This window comes from Branchiostoma floridae, chromosome 6 (genome assembly GCF_000003815.2).
Source record: "Branchiostoma floridae strain S238N-H82 chromosome 6, Bfl_VNyyK, whole genome shotgun sequence".
In the NCBI taxonomy this organism is placed as follows: Eukaryota; Metazoa; Chordata; class Leptocardii; order Amphioxiformes; family Branchiostomatidae; genus Branchiostoma; species Branchiostoma floridae.
In genome coordinates this window covers 25,399,768-25,417,756 of record NC_049984.1, presented here as the reverse complement: position 1 = coordinate 25,417,756, position 17,989 = coordinate 25,399,768, and the positions used below count along the sequence as shown (strand labels likewise).

Sequence of the window (17,989 nt, the reverse complement as noted above, 5' to 3'; positions counted from 1 at the left end):
GTAATGGCAAAGACTCTCAACATCGTACAAAACCAATTAAACTTTTGTAATTGCCTAAAACAAAAGTTCATTTGAGTTCTCAAAATCTAGATGACAACTTGTAATGTTTTAAATGCTGAATGACATATATGGAGCACATGACTAAAAGTATGACTAAAAGTATCACCTACGTCACGCTGAATATAACCCTAAACCCTACCCCCTGTACTTACCCTTTTCCTTGTGACAGTGACTAGTCGGACCATCATCAGTGGACATGTCCGCAGGGCTGTCTAAGGGTTTGGTGAGATCCATGGTCATGCCGTAGATTGCCCGGTGGGTGTAGAAGACCTGCTGAGTGCTGTAGAAAATCTCCTGGCCCCCAAAATCCCAGATAGAAATCTGGGGGTGCTCTTTTGTGCCTGTGACATTGGATGTGTCATCCTGTTTCCTGAAGATTTTTGTCGCCTTAAGATAAGCGTTCAGTGTCTCAGCGATTGTTAGCCGTGGTCTCTTCGGTGCAGATGGGGGTGAATCTTGACTTTGTTCCACAGGTTTACTCATCACTGCAAACAAATGGGTTTCGAATGAGCGCTAATAGTTTTTCAGGATGAATTAAAACTTAGCTAAGAAAACGGAGCAGAAATCAAAACAAAAGTATATGAAACGGATAAACGTGCCTGTAGTGCCCAACACGTCAGCTTCTGGTTGATTCCTGTTGTCTTTGGTAGGTGCTTTGGGCTCTTTTCCTCGTTTTCTTGCAGTCCTTGTCTTCTTCGTTGTGTCTGCAATGACACGGTATGTGGCAACGATATTATTGTTAAAGTACAAATAAGGTCTACATTGTTCTTCAACTTTGAACAGAAAAGGAAGTATATCTATACAAGATATATATCTATTCCAAGTAATAGATGAGGACAATGGTTTCGATAGAAAGAAATATCCACAGCATTTCTGCTTTTCTGAATTAAAAAGTCTTTATTACTACCTGTTGTGTCCATGGCGTCTGAGCTAGTTTGGCTTTGGCTCCTTATGGTTGGTAACTTCGGCTGTTTTGCTCGTTGTCTCTCGTGCCGCAGTTTCTTCATTACTTTTGCAACAGCATGTGGAAAATGATCCTCTTGACCTACAAATGAGAAGTTTGCAAAGTGCTCTTAAGAAATCGCGACAACTTTCAGCATTTTCACAATACGAATCTGCTCTACTTCATAATGCATTGTCCTTGCATAAACATTTCATGATGAATCACAATATGAAGCTTAAGCGTTGAACAACATTTCTTGAGAAATACCTTCAAGTTTTTTCCATTGCTGTTCCTGGGTCATGACACATGGGTGGATCGCTATGCCATCAGTGATTTTCCATTCTGGGTCAAACTCGTCTCCAAGTAGACTGTTACACAGGTTAGATTTGCCATTACCAAACTTGCCTACGAGTACAAGTCGGGTATTGTAGACCTCCGTGTACCCTTCCTCGCAGGCTCGGTCGTACAGGGCTCTCAGTTCCGGGCCTCCCATCTCTATCTCGATCGGCACTACTGCAGAATTTGAGGATCCTAAATAAAACAGCAATGGCCATCATGTATTGACTGAAATGAATGAACCGATCCCGGAGCCCCGCCCCCTGTTCGATTGTGTTCTATTTTGAACACCTCCGTCAAAAACGGCACTTGTCAGACAGAACTGGTCACCGCCGATGTTTAGCTGATTATAACGACTGACTTTGGTTTAGCTCCTTTGACCCTGAAATCCTCTCAGACCAGGCCGAAAAAAATGCGTTGACTTCTTTGTTGAGGGCTACATCCACTGGGTACAGTCATCTCAGGAGGGGGCTGATATTGTTGTAGTACGGGCGACATAATTTCAGTCAAAGCCGAAGCGGGAGGCACCGCATATCTTTACCTTGTTGGTGGGCAGAAGTGTCCGGTTTCTGACATACGGTCGATGCAGGTGAAAACCAGGGTACATCTATCTGTGACTGGGTTTCTACTACGTTTGTTGCATGCATAACAACTGCATGCATGCTCATGATAAAAGCGAAATCAAGAAGAAAGCAGCTCAGGCACTCGTGGAGAGGGAGCTTGTACTACGCACCAAATAATGGGACACTTTTACAAAGTCTGCCAGTGCAGAGTCCCGTGTCTTATACATACCCTGCTCTACACGTGCATCCTGCCCACCAACAATGTAATGCTATGCAGTGGCTCTCGCTCCCACAATACCTATACTCGGTGGGTGTAGTCTTCAACAAAGAATAGCATAGCATTTTTCTTTGGCCATTTCTGTTCAACTGGGGCTATTTTTGACGGAGGTGTTCGAAATAGAATAGGGGGTTCCACCTTGTTCTATTGTTCGACATGACGTTCGATCGGGATCGGTCCATTGTGTGAACCGGTTCCCTATACGACCACTAAGCATCATGGTCTTATGGATTAATGTAAACTGCAGTCAACCTAGTCTTACTTCTGACCAAGGCAAGTGTACAAAAGTAGCGGGTTCCGCACTGTTGTTCCAGTGCTGAATTAACAGTCGAATCGGCCTCAGCACTGGACACCAAGGTAAATTAATGAACTCCCAGATGGACACCGAACTGCAAGATGAAGAAAGTGTTCAGGAACAGTAAAAACAATGGAAATATTTATCACTTGCTAACCTGTTGCAGAGCCGGACGGTTCCTCAAATCTCCTAGAAGACGACTTGGAACCTGTTTCTGCCTTAGATCCGCCCTGCAGAGGATCCTTGGAACGAAGAACATATAATTAAAAAAAGTTATCCATAAACAAGGAACACTGGAAAAGGAGGTCGGATGTTTTAGACCAAATAGCATGGACTTCATGCCATTTCCAAGAGTTCCAAGACGTGTTAAGTATTATATGTTAGGTGTATGTTGTTTCATGGATAGACCTTTACCTGTCCCTTCTTTTTGGCCAGTTCTTTTTCCTGGTCGTAGTTTCCGTTTTTTTTTCATCCCATCTTCTTCGTAGTTCTCCTCACACTCGTCTTTGACGCCAGCAAGATTTCGCTCATTATGGACGGTCGCAAATACGATATCTGCAACATGCATGAATACATATTGTAGGCATGCAATCGTTAGGGTATATACTTAGGAAATAGTATTTCATCCTATCTTATCTTATCTCATCTCACCTTATCTTATTTTATTCCATTTCAATTTATTTGTGTGTATGAATGGGATGCACTGCCCATATCAACATAGACAGAGGCTATTGACACACAAGCCTGTCAATAGGAACTTTTCCCCGCTATTGACCAAGGTGGAATCCACAAACAAACAACTCCAGTCCTCGATAACTCGCAAGAGACACTAAACGCACGTGTACTTAATAGTGGCTGCTGAAATGCGATCATCAGCATTTTATGGGTATATTTTTTACTTCGGGCTACAGCTTAAAGATCAGAGATAGCTGAAACTCCAAGAGATATCTTGAAATTTCTGAAAGTTATATCACATAACACCACTAAACCTATGTACAGGTAGGGAAATATGCAATGTCCTAAACACCAAGTTCTATGTATGTAAGAACAATATAGGTAGCACCAATGCTTCTGTTTATTCCAACAATCAACGCATTGTTATGCTCTGAACATTTCCTAACCTGCCACATCTACCATCTGCATGTCCTGCAGTGCCCACCACACGTCAAAGATGTTTGGCCAGTACGGTTGTCTGTCCAGCCACAGCTGCAGACTCTCCACAGTCATCTCCTTCAGCCCTCTCAGGTTGATGTTGCACCGGTACTGAATATCGTCCAAGTCAACTTCTGTGATACCCAGACGACGGCCGAGTTCCCGCCATCTTCGTCCCACGTATTCACTCAGGACTGTTGTGATGATGGTCCGAACGATGGTCTGAAAGAAAAAAAAAAGTTTTCTGTAACTGTGGATATGATTGAGAATTATCGTCTCTTGGTATATACTGAACTATTTTTCCTGTTATAGAAATTGTATGGAAGCTTTCTTAGTCAGCTCGATTGTGTTCTTGTATATATCCCCTGTATATAATGTATTTTTACCTCCATGAAATGTCATGGAGGTTATATTTTACCCTGCGTTTGTGTGTCTGTCTGTCTGTCTGTCAACAAGATAACTCAAGAACGGCTTGATAGATTAGTTTCATATTTGGTGTGTTGGTGGGGGTGACGAAAGCTAGAAGTGATTAGAATTTGGGCCCCCTAGCAACTTTCCTTGGTACTGCAGCGCCACTTCCGGTTTTGCTATCTCGTGTTCTGAACAAGATATGGTCCCAATTTTTGGATGTTAGATAGCTCTTGTGCTCAGGAATAAGTGACATGAGTTTGGGCCCCCTAGCGTCTGGTTTTGGGATAGCAGGGGCATTTTTGTCAGAAACTTCTGAAGTGGATAACTCAAGAAGGAAACAATGGATTTTCATGATTTTTGGTATGTAGGTACCTCAGACAATGCTGTACAAGATAAAATAATAATTATGCAAAATTAGATTACATTTGCATAATTAATGAGCTTATTCTATCATAGCAGTTTTTTAATGTATCTCTTGTACCGGACATGACATGGTTTTGATATTTGGGTGGTAGATAGCTTTCAACGTCATGGCAAAGTGGGGCAAGTTTCAGCCCCCTAACGTTTAATTGTGGAACTGCAGGGGTGTTTTTGTCAAGACACTCCAAAGAGGATAACTATAGAAAGGAATGATGGATTGCCATCATTTTTGGCATGCAGGTAGCTTAGGCAAAGATGTTAATAATGATATACATTTTATGCAAATGAGGACTTAATTTGCATAATTAATGAGGAAATTGTACAATTCCATTGTTTTCAATAGCTGAACTTAAGTAGATGTAACACATGTAATTTATGATAGGTGACAGATAAGCAGATACCAAATATGCAAATGAGGAACTGATTTGCATAATATATACAGAAATAGCAAATCCACATAATGACTAATATTGGGAATTTCATAATTGTGACATGTGTACGTTAGTCAATAATGAACATCGCCATACATAAATTATGTACATGGTAGTCATTTGCATGAAATTTACAAAAGCTCTAAATTTTCATGGAGGTATGAGGTCGCCGAACTCTAGTTTCTATTAAATTCGTTTACAATATTTTCCTGCATTTTCCTGTTTCCTATGCAGACAGTGCAGTTAACGCATCACACAGGATGGTGAATTTCAGTGACCCCCTTCAGAATACCAATGGCCGATCCACAAATCACGTGACAAGTTTAGCCAAACAGCTCCATGTTTGGAAATTTGCAGTTTGGTGGAGAAGCCTCGTATCATTTGATACTTCTAGTTGCTTATTGGCTTATTGGCCGAGCGTCTAAGTGATTAACACGGGGTTAACAATTTCTAGGTCATATTACCATATATGGTGAAACGCTGGAAAGCGGTAGGGCGAAAATGTCAGTAGAACCAATGCAAAATGCCCAAATATATAATTTCAAAGTGATTTTTGGCCAAGAAATGATGATGGGATCCTTTTAGTAAATGTCCATGCCCTACCGTACCAGATTTCAAGTCCTTTGGGCACTGGAGGCAAAAATATACAGTTTTGGTCAGGAAATGGCAAAGGAAATTTTCTACTCTACTCTTATAAATTGTGCCAAATTTCAGGTCATTCAACGCAGGAGCGACGGAGATGAATCCATCTGGGTAAGGAGCGCTCCCGGTGCCGGGGACCACAGGCCGGGGACAGTAGGCCGGGGACAGGGGGCCAGACTGTACCATTGTACGTGTATGTGGAGGAGATAAGTACAGTATTATTAAAATCACTTCTGCGTCCTCTCAAACATATTTCTGACTAGCTGTCGCTTCCTTCGAAAACTGATAGGCATAATTTCACATATTTACTGTTTTGGCAAAGTCGGGATTCTTAGTTTACAAAAAAAAACATTATATAAACATCTAACAGCGACACCTACAGGAGTGAGTGGTCTTGCAAAATCCTACATTTTTACATAACCAATAAAAATTTACCGGATTTGATTAACAAGCCACAGCGGGCCTAATTGATGATTAGTAATTGGAAATGGGCTTCATCAGCTAAATCGGCTGCTAAACAGTATAACAGTGCAAAAGTATTTTACCAGAGTGCCAGATCCCCGACGTTCGGGTTTGGTCCATTAATTTTGATGCCTTTTAGAAACGTTAACAATAATTTTCAACAACCAAATGGCTTTCCATTTCCCATTGATGGATTCTACTATGAAATTCAAATGATTAAAGTGACGCACTAATTTAACAGACATCACAGCGTTATGACCTCCGTTGCCATAAAGATGGAGAGAGACGGAGCGGATTTTCCACTCTATTGACCTAAATAAAAATTCACAGACAATAAACTAAACATACAACTTCAACCAAACTCTTTCCATTTACCTCGGGGTGTCTATGCTACTTACTCCAAGTGTCAAATTTAACAGACACCAAGGCGTATTGACGTCAGGGTGCCATAAAGTTGGCATAATGCGGTCATACTCATAGGGAAGCCAGAGTGTTGTTTTTTTCACCCTTATAACCTAATTAAAAGCTTCATAGACAATAAACTAAACATACAACTTCGACCAAACTGCTTCCATTTGCACCGGAGTATCTACGCTACGTGCTCCAAGGGACAAATTTAACAGACACCACAGCATAATGACGTCAGGGTGCCATAAAGTTGACATATGTGGTCAGAAGGAAGTCAGTGCGGGGTTTCCACAGTGACTGTATTGACCTAATTAAAAAAACAGGCATAGACAATAAACTAAACATACAACTTCGTCCAAAATTATTTGAATTGTACCGAAGTGTCTACGCTACGTACATCGAGTGTCAAATTTAACAGACATCAAGGCATAATGACATCAGGGTGCCATGAAGTTGACATAATGCGGTCATAGAGAAGCCAGAGCGGGTTTTTCACCCTTTAACCTAATTAAACGCTTCACCGACAATAAACTAAACATACAACTTCGTCCAAACTTATTTGAATTGTACCGAAGTGTCTACGCTACGAACATCGAGTGACAAATTTAACAGACATCAAGGAGTAATAACGTCAGGGTGCCATAAAGTTGAAATATGCGGTCATAGAGAAGCCAGATCGTGATTTAACCCTTCAAACCCAATTAAAAGCTTCATCGACAATAAACTAAACATACAACTTCCACCAAACTTATTTGAGTTGTACCGAAGTGTCTACGCTACGTACTTGGAGTGACAAATTTAACAGACATCAAGGCGTAATGACGTCAGGGTGCCATAAAGTTGAAATATGTGGTCATAGAGAAGCCAGAGCGGGTTTTCCTCTGTATTGACCTAAATTAAGTTTAAAAAATCATAGACAATAAACTAAAAATACAAATTCGAACAAACTCTTTCCATTTACACCGGGGTGTCTACGCTACGTCATCCTAGTGACAAATTTAACAGACACTTCGGTGCAATTGAATAAGTTTCATCAAAGTTGTATGTTTAGTTTATTGTCTATGAAGCTTTTAATTGGGTTAAAGTGTGAAAACCTGCTCTGGCTTCACTATGACCGCATTATATCAACTTTATGGCACCCTGATGTCATTATGCTGTGGTGTCTGTTAAATTTGTCCCTTGGAGCACGTAGCGTAGATACGGTGCAAATGGAAGCAGTTTGGTCGAAGTTGTATGTTTAGTTTATTGTCTATGAAGCTTTTAATTAGGTTATAAGGGTGAAAAAAAACACACTCTGGCTTCCCTATGAGTATGACCGCATTATGCCAACTTTATGGCACCCTGACGTCAATACGCCTTGGTGTCTGTTAAATTTGACACTTGGAGTAAGTAGCATAGACACCCCGAGGTAAATGGAAAGAGTTTGGTTGAAGTTGTATGTTTAGTTTATTGTCTGTGAATTTTTATTTAGGTCAATAGAGTCGAAAATCCGCTCCGTCTCTCTCCATCTTTATGGCAACCGAGGTCATAACGCTGTGATGTCTGTTAAATTAGTGCGTCACTTTAATCATTTGAATTTCATAGTAGAATCCATCAATGGGAAATGGAAAGCCATTTGGTTGTTGAAAATTAATGTTAACGTTTCTAAAAGGCATCAAAATTAATGAAATGTCTGGGATCTGGCACTCTTATACTGTTTAGCAGCCGATTTAGCCGATGTAGTCCATATCCAATTACTAATCATCAATTAGGCCCGCTGTGGCTAGTTAATTAAATCTGGTAAATTTTGACTGATTTTGTAAAAATGTAGGATTTTGCAAGACAGTAAGTAAGAACACTCACTCCGGTAGGTGTCGCTGTTAGATGTTTATATAATGTTGTTGTTTTTTGGTAAACTAAGAATCCCAACTTTGCCATAACAGTAAATATGTGTTTAACTAAGAAAGAAAGAAAGAAAGAAAGAAAGAAAGAAAGAAAGAAAGAAAGAAAAGCTACGGTATAGTGGAGTTAAATGATTATATAGTTGGACCACAATACCTTCTCTGTTTGCTGCCTTGCTTGTATGGTGGCCCGGTGTGCTGAAAGCTCCGTGGGAAACTCGTGTCCAGATTTCTGAGATAAGAATAAGACAACCACTCTTTTTAGTTTCAGCGTACGTTGTTTGGGGCGTTTAGGGTATCAAAGGCATCAGTAATGGGTTCCGCACTATACACCGTAATAGTGGGTGTGGGACTTAACTACATTCCTTACAATCAAGTAACCCCAGACAGTACATTAAGGTACGTCATAGATCTCCTGGACTCAAAATTCAAGTTTTACCATACTGAGCCATAGCTTGTCATGTGATGTCATGTGAACAGCATACTTTGCTAGCCGTCTTCGTTTTGTTGGCACTCCACAGTGTGTAGGCAACAAGATTGTGACTTCCTTCCACGGCGGCATCATAGTGACTTACAGATTTTGTTTCCCCAGTGTCTTCTTGCTAACGAGCAAAATAAAAAGACTTGTTCACGGACAAAGAATGATGAAGACATTTAGTGTAATTTATGAACTATTGACATGAGACAGTATTTTCATTACATGTCACAGTTTGTATAAGAAATGGATGACACACTCCATCCTGGTGTGAGTGGTTCGAAACCTACAGTCCTTGGCACAAGGATGGCAGCCGCTCCAAATTCTTGCAATGTAGCCCCGTCTATCTAAGCTCCTCACAATTCAGCCCTTAGCTGCGAACAGAGAGTAGCTGGCCCACCCAATAACAATAACAACAAGTGACCGTAGGTAACATACTCTGTGACCTAATTATGGTTTATGTCGGTTGTGACGTTTTCTGTGGTGTATAACCTATATAGTAGTGAATCGCATACACAAGACACATCACATCAGCTAATACAAACAAGAAAGCTTCTGAAAAAAGCTGGCTGGTGCGTATTTTGGAAAAAGCCTGGATGTTAAACAAAATCACACGAAAAAAGAGTTTTTAAACATCGAATTACTGAATTGGTCTCTCTTCTATTAAGAAACACTACATGAGATTTGTCTAACAGGTACCGTGCTTTAGACCACTCGGCCATGGTGGCTCGGTTACGCAATAGCACGTATAGAAGGGCTATTTGTTTAAAGTGACCGATCCATGCATCCATCCATCCATCCATTCATCCAAAGACCCGCTTCTGCTGTCTCTAAGCTGGTGCTACGCACCGGCAAAAAACCTACTTAAAAGCTACGATACCTATCACTGCCAAATTTAAAACACAGCTAAGTCAGCGTCTCAATCGAACGACACAAATGAAACAACAACAGCGCTTCACAGTGGATACTTGAGACGCACACCACATTAAAAAGTAGGTCAACCACAGCTGTGGAAATAACCCCATATCTGCTTCGAGATAAGTAATTGCCAGACCCCAGCGTCTATAAGCCAGCTGGTCTACAATACCAGGGAAATAGGGGTGACATCTCAAATTATTACATCGATAATGAAAATAGCTACCGCGAAAAAAAGGCTCCCAAAGATCAAACACGTTTTAACCATAACATGCATATGACTATCAACCGCGCAAAATGTTAACAGTATGCTATGTCAAACCAACCTCAATATTGGAAACGCAAAGCCCGAACGAGATGGCATATTCCGACGAGGCCAACATCTGCTTGACGGTATCAAATAACTACAACGCTTAAGGCACAATCATAAGGAAGACCTGAACCACTATACCGGACGGCGTAGGGGTGAAAACTGAAATTATTACATCCATAATAAAAACAGCTACGGCGAGAAAAAAACAACGTGCATCATTTCCTAACCGAGTGCAGACGACATGCCAATCCACATGCGATTGCGGCATACGGAACATAGAGATATAGGTGCGAACACCCAACGCACAAAGTGATTACAATACTCTGTTACTGGAGGTTACCCTCCAGTGTCACAGAGTAATAACATCCCCAGATACGAGCTTCGATTTGATAGATCAAGACTGTAACAGTTGTTCCATGTAGTTTGTTTTACAATATAAGGAAACTTAAAGGTGCAATTCTATTACGGTGTTGTGATCTGTGAAATTAAAATGAACCAGCGCCTACTTTTCACTAAACATTTGTGTATTCATTGCATGTACCAATCGTGCCAACATATAGTATATCATTAGATAAAACAATTGGAACAGCTTTGAATGAAATGGCAATATACATTGTTGGAGTGCTATGATGTCAAATGCAGAATTTCGTGTAAATTGCATGCCAAAACTTTGCATGGCTAAGTCATAAAGGCTACTGTGTCCTGAAGGTTGTTCACTACAGAATATCGAAGTCAATCTAATGTCAACATAAAACATGTCAAATACCTCGATTGCTGTACATGTTGTGTCTGCTCCTGCACTGATAAGGAGATTCACGGTGTTTAGGTTACCTGATGCTGCTGCTGCATGGAGTGGGGTTAGACCTGTCATCTTCTCATTGGATGAAGTAATTGAAATGGGAAACAAATGACAACAAATCATAAATAAATAACAATTAGATGGTTAACAACAGGACAATATAGCAAGTAACACAAATGAAGCTATCTAATAGGATAATAACAAATCAATAGTATGATAACCAATCATAGATAAAAAAAAATATTTTGACAAAAAAACAAGGAAATGTAGCAATTAAAGTAATGAAATGTAGCAATTAAAGTGAATGAACATATGTTAACTATTGTTAAATATTAGCCTCCAGAGCAGGCTTTCTGTGGCCTTTTCCCGTCTTTTTTGGCTAATAATATACTTTTGCTGGTCATTTCGTTTTGTACTGGGTCGCTTGACCATTGGCCCCGTAGAGCCTAGAAGATTTCGGTGACTTAAAGCAAGAGGAGATTTAAAAAAAAATCATTGGCCCTATTAACACACACGTTAGGAATAATTCCGTGAGTCCGTGAGAGGCAATTCACATGTCCACAGGAAGCACTTCACAATTTGGACTAATGCCAGTAATGGTCAAGCGACCCATTAAAAAAAGAAATGGCCAGCAAAAGTGTATTATGAGCCCAAAGAAAACAGAAAAAGGCCACAAGAGAGCCTGTTATGGAGGCTAACACAATCCTATGACAGGGCTCGAAATACTTTTTTCTGCATACCTGCCCTAGTGCAGGTAACATTGCAAATTACCTGCACCAGACAAATTTTACCTGCACCACTCTTTTTGAGGAACCACTGCTATTTTTTTTATACTTGATAGGTCGTAAAAGTCAATGCAGCTAATTAACAATCCACATACACGATAATGATAAAGGAAAACACAGTTTCTTGATTAGAAAGAATGAATTGAGTTGAGTAGATTTGCACCATAACAAATCAATAGCATCATATTGCCGCGCCGCGTGCCTACGAAGCTGGTGTGTTACGCCGAAGGGCGGTTATACCGGCTATATAAAAAATGTTCAACATTATTTTACAGTCTGGCCATTTTCCCCACCAGTGGAGCCAGAGCAGTCTAGTACCAATCTATAAAAGTGGAGAAGCATCGAATCCTAGCAACTACAGAGGAATAGCTATTTCTAGCTGTGTCGGCAAATTGTTTTTTATCTAGAACAAACGTTTACAACATTTCCTTGAAAGCCCAAATCTACTATCACCATTTCAATCCGGTTTTAGAAAAGATTTCAGAAAAAGCGATAACGTTAATCGACCAACAGCATACGCATGCTTCGTGGATTTCCGAAAAGCTTTTGATTCGGTAAAGTGAAATGGACTATTCTATAAACTTCTATCTTTAGGGATTGGAGGTAGCTTCTTTAGACAAATAAAATTAATGTATTACAACATAGAATATTGCGTTAAAATCCCACATGGTATGTCACAATACTTCCAGTCATTCTGCGGGGTGAGACAAGGTTGTAACATAAGTCCCCTCCTTTTTAACCTTTATATTAACGATTTTTCGTCCCTGTTAAATCCAATATCTTGTGACTCCCTATTCTTAAAAGATACTCCTGTAAACAGCATATTTTGGGCTGATGATCTTGTGCTTGTATCAAAATCAGAATCAGGCCTATAAGAATGTTTGCGTTCACTGGACCAATTTTGCTCTCTGTGGAAATTATCAATCAATAAGCAGCCAACAAAACAAAAGTAATGATCTTTTCAAAAAAATGGGCGGACAGTCAATAAAAACACTCACCTTTCACATGTCAGGGTCAAACTATAGAGATAACAAACTTTTAGTCTTACCTAGGAGAGGACATGACACCTACAGGATCTTTTAGTCGAGCCGTCAATTGAGATTGAAAGCATTGCGGGCGTCGTTCAAATTGAAATCATTCTTATCATCTAATTCCAAACCTTCGATTTCCCTACCTATTGACCTGTTTAACAGGCTGGTTGAACATATCCTACTTTGTTTGTTTGTTTGTTTATTTATTCGCACACTAATAGTGTTACATTAAAACACATAACGGAAACTATGGATAAAACAGGTGCAGGAGGAGGGAAAAAGCTGAAAAGCTACTTTATTGTAGTGAGTTCACTGGAATAAATGCACAATGCAGAGTGGTGCTAATATTCAAAGGGATTCCGGAATGTCAAAATGAAACGACCAGAACATCTATAGCCACAGTCCTCAGCCCGATATTGGGATCAGAAGTTGTGAGATATACTTAGAGTCTCTCGTCTGGGAAATATATCAGAAGCCTCACCTATTTATACTCGTCCCATTCTTGTTCGATTCAAGAAATACAGTGACAAACTGAACGTGATATACCAGTCAGACACTTTGTTTAGGAACCAGAATATAACAACAACCAAAAACCTCATATGAAATACCTGACTTAGAATACGTGCTCTTAAATTTCTGCAAAATTTTACTTCATGTACCGAAAAGCTCTGTCAATGCCGCTGTAAGAGGTGAGTTATGGGTATTACCTCTATTCGTTGACAGTCAAACACATCTGATTAAATACTGGCTAAGATTGCATACTCTACCAAATTACAGGATGGGTTTGCTTAAAAGGCTGGGCTGTCTACCAGGCCAGGCTACCTGGCCTGTCTACCTGGCCTGGCTATCACGTCAGGCTGCTCAGATCCCCCCATTCATAGCCCCATCATATGACACTCAGCCAAAATAGCTGATTGACAGGCATAGTAATTGCTAATCTCAAACCCTATCAGTGACCTGATGCTGGCCTGTCCACCACTGGCTGGGTCCTTTGGGATGTGTCTAAGGGAGGCCTTGCTTGCAGCGTGTCAGGAACACAAGTACCAGTACTGTGTGGGTGTATGTTTGTGTGTGTGTGAATGTGTGTGTGTTTGTGTGTAAGAATGGGCTTGCCAGCAACAGAAATTCGTTTCTTTATTGAATATCTGTCTTCTAGAACAGAAACTATCTCAGCTTGTGCAACAAGAAGGAAGAGCATAAATCACTGTAAAGCTAAACTTGTACTGACCAAGGGGGTAACATTACATGTACCTCCTTGTCCTCTATGCTAGTACAGTCAAACCTGTCTATAGCGGCCACTCAAGGGACCGGACAAATTTGGCCACTATAGACAGGTGGCCTCTGTATAGAGGTGGTAACTTGTAGATAAAATACACAAGGGACCAACAAAAAGTGGCCACTATGGACAGGTGGCCCCTCTGTAGAGGTGGCCCCTAATACAGGTTTGACTGTATGCCATGTTGACATATACAATCTCGGTAGTCACATAGCCTTTTTGAGGCTGTGGATTGTTATCCACTGTACAATTTTTGTGTCCAGGACAGAGCCCAATCCTCTCCTTCCACTGCCAATATTCTCTCCAACCCCCTTGTACAAGTTGGAGTGGGGAAAGTACTGTAATCAGCACAGATTTTGTGACATGTCAAAAGATTTGAACCCAGGACCTCTGTTTTCTAGGTCTAACAACCTAAAGCATGTACCAAACACAGTGCTGGTACAGCACTTGAATGTGTTCCTGACACCCCGTAAAGGAAGGCCTCCCAGACACATTCCCGAAGGGTCCAGCCAGTGGACAGGCCAACCTCAGGTCACTGGCAGGGTTTGAAATTAGCAATTGCTATGCATGTCAATCAGCTATTTTGGCTGAGTGCCACATGATGGGGCTATGAATGGGGGGATCTGAGAAGCCTGACGTAATAGCCAGGCCAGGTAGACAGGCCAGGTAGCCTGGCCTGGTAGACAGCCCAGCATTTTAAGCGAACCCTTACAGGATTGTTAAAAAGGCTTACGACGCTTCAGTCGAAGAAGAACATGACTGAGCTACTCACGTTCAGGACATATTATGTAGACATGGGTTCCAAAATGTTTGGCTTAACCCCGCTGTTAATGCCAAACATTTTGGGAACAGATTTAAAGAGCGTCCAAAGACACATTTCTTTCTGGGTGGAGGTAACAGCTCAAAAGCACCAACAAACTAAAAACCTATTCGAAAATAAAAAACACTTTGACTTTGGTATGGAAGAATATCTCAAATCGATTCATAATAGACCATTTAAAAACAGCATTACAAAACTGAGAATTATTGCATATTGTTTTGAAATTGAAAAAGGTCGTCACCGTAACACACCAGCCACTCAGAGACTGTGTCCTACATGTCATGAAAATATAGAAGATGAATTCCACTTTGTTATAAATGTCCTACCTACAGTAAAGAGAGAGAAGCATTGTTTAAGAATATTAGAACCAAAACACACATCTCTCTTACTGGTACACAGAACGATATTTTCCATATACTGCTATCATGTTCAACTCATATATCCGCCTACGTAGGTCAGTTTCTTTATACTGTATTCCAAATGCGAGACCGAATCACTCATACATAACTGTACTAGATTCCATGAAACTGTGAAAAGTAGTCAACCCCGCCACCAGCATCATGGCACAAACAGAAAGCTTTCAGCCTGACAATAAATGGTCCATGTTATCACAATGAAGAATGTTAACAATTCCCTTGATTTGGAGGTGTTGGCTATCAATCTTTAATGCACCCGGCCAATAGAGAGGCTACTGAAAGTGTGATTCAGCTATCACAAGATAACGAGTCTACATGCTGAAAGTGATCTCGTTCTGCTCCAGCCTTCAGCAGCTGCTGCACAATTTCAACATGTCCATCATGTGCTTCTATGAATAGTGGGGTGGTTCCATCCTATGAAATCCCATATGAATAAACATGAATAGACGTATCAGGTGCTGCGTCGTAAATCAAGCTCTACTCGTTGAAAGGGAACAAAATGATCAGATAAGAATGATAAATTGAACGTTCTCGTTCAAATATCTTACCTCAACAGTCTTGTCCACTTCTGCTCCAGCCTTCAGTAGCTGCTGCACAACTCCCACATGTCCCTCCTGGGCCGCTATGGATAGTGGTGTGGCTCCGTCCTGTGAGTGGGTAGAACTTAATGAGAATGAGCATAGGAAAAGAGCACATTATGTACTACCGGCAAGTCTAAAGAACTAATGTAACGTTTTAAACTGTCATTTTAAACTGTCTTACCTGGGGCGCCTTGTCCACTTCGGGTCCAGCCTCCAGCAGCTGCTGCACAACTTCCACATGTCCCTCCTGGGCTGCTACGTACAGTGGTGTGAATCCTTCCTGTAATCAGAGAGCAGACGTTCGTGTGAATAACCACCTGGTTCGATGTCGCAAAGTAAGCTGTATTTGTTGAAAGGGAACAAAATAACAAGAAAACAATGACAAATGTGTTGTACTTGTCTAACTATCTTACATCATCGGCCTTGTCCGCGTCTGCTCCAGCCTTCAGCAGCTGCTGCACAACTTCCACATGTCCATTCTGGGCTGCTATGGACAGTAGAGTGGCTCCGTTCTGTGTGGAATCAGAAGTAAGATATGATTTGAAAATGAACAATTGTCTCCTGTCGACACAACGACCCGTATCAACTTTTACTCAGTGGAGGGCAATAGAATCTTTCATGTAACGTAACATATATAATATAATATAAAATATAATATACAGAAATTGGTAGTAGAAGAATTAATCAGTTTTCTTTACAACATTTATAGCCTTATCCATTTCTTACCCTTTCAGCTATGTTACCTGTATAGCCTTGTCCACTTCTGCTCCAGCCTTCAGCAGCTGCTGCACAACTTCCACATGTCCCTCCTGGGCTGCCACGTACAATGGTGTGAATCCTTCCTGTAATCAGATGCAGAGAGCAGACATTTATGTGAATAACCATCATGTGCGATGTCGCAAAGTAAGCTGTATTTGTTGAAAGGGAACAAAATAACCAGAAAACAATGACAAATGTGTTGTACTTGTTCAACTATCTTACCACACCAGCATTGTTCACTTCTGCTCCAAACTCCAGCAACTGCTGCACAACTTCCACATGTCCATTATGGGCTGCTATGGATAGTGGAGTGGTTCCGTTCTGTGTGGAATCAGGAGTAACATATGATGTGAAAATGAACAATTGTCTCCTGTCGGCACAACGACCCGTATCAAATTTTACTCAGTGGAGGGCAACAAAATCTTTTATGTAACATATTTAATATAATGCATAATATATGTTTATGTATCCATTCCTTACGTTTTTAGCCTTGTCCACATTTGCCCCGCCCTTCAGCAGCTGCTGCACAACTTCCACATGTCCATTCTGGGCTGCTATGGACAGTGGTGTGACTCTGTCCTGTGAGTGAGTAGAACTTAATGAGAATAAGCCAGTATCGGAAAAGACTACCGGCAAGTCTAAAGAACTAATGTAACGTTTTAAACTGTCATTTTAAACTGTCTTACCTGGGGCGCCTTGTCCACTTCGGCTCCAAACTCCAGCAACTGCTGCACAACTTCCACATGTCCATTATGGGCTGCTATGGATAGTGGAGTGGTTCCATCCTGTGTGGGAGGATGAAATGTGACGAGAATAAACAATTGTTTCCCTCTGACGCAGTGACCCGTATCAGTTTTTACTAAGCGGAGGGCAATCTTAAATACAGCATCATATGACTGAATTTCCCGCTTCCGACACAGCGGCGCGAAGCAACTTTCACTAAGTGCTATAGAATATTTTATGTAACATATATGATATTTTGACATTAGTCAATTTTCTTTACAACATACTGTACATCGTACTTGACTAGAGTGTTATTGTTACTCTCTTTACTGTCTGTATCATTGCAATTAGCCTACGGGCATGGATTTGCAAATGAATAAATTAAAAAAAAATTGTTAGGTTTTTTCAGTAATATTACCTGCATAGCCTTGTCCACTTCTGCTCCAGCCTTCAGCAGCTGCTGCACAACTTCCACATGTCCCGTCTGGGCTGCTATGAACAGTGGAGTGGCTCCGTTCTGAAAGTCAATAGAACTTGATGAGAATGAATATCCGAAAGCAGCACATTTCGTACAACCGGCAAGTCTAAAGAAATGTTGTATTCTCATTTTAAACTGTCATACCTGCTTAGCCTTGTCCACTTCTGCTCCAGCCTTCAGCAGCTGCTGCACAACTTCAACATGTCCCTCCTGGGCTGCCATGTGTAATGGTGTGAATCCTTCCTGTAATCAGAGAACAGTAGTTCGTGTAAATAAACATGAAAAAACAGGGTCTATCAGGTGCGATGTCGAAAGTCAACCTCTACTGTGAGGGGGAA

General features: G+C 40.9%; 1 protein-coding gene across 1 annotated transcript in view; it reads right to left on the bottom strand.

Moving 5' to 3' along the window:
- Positions 1-17,989, bottom strand: part of LOC118418241 — a 72,828-nt gene that overhangs the window by 4,818 nt on the left and 50,021 nt on the right. The window lies entirely within an intron of this gene.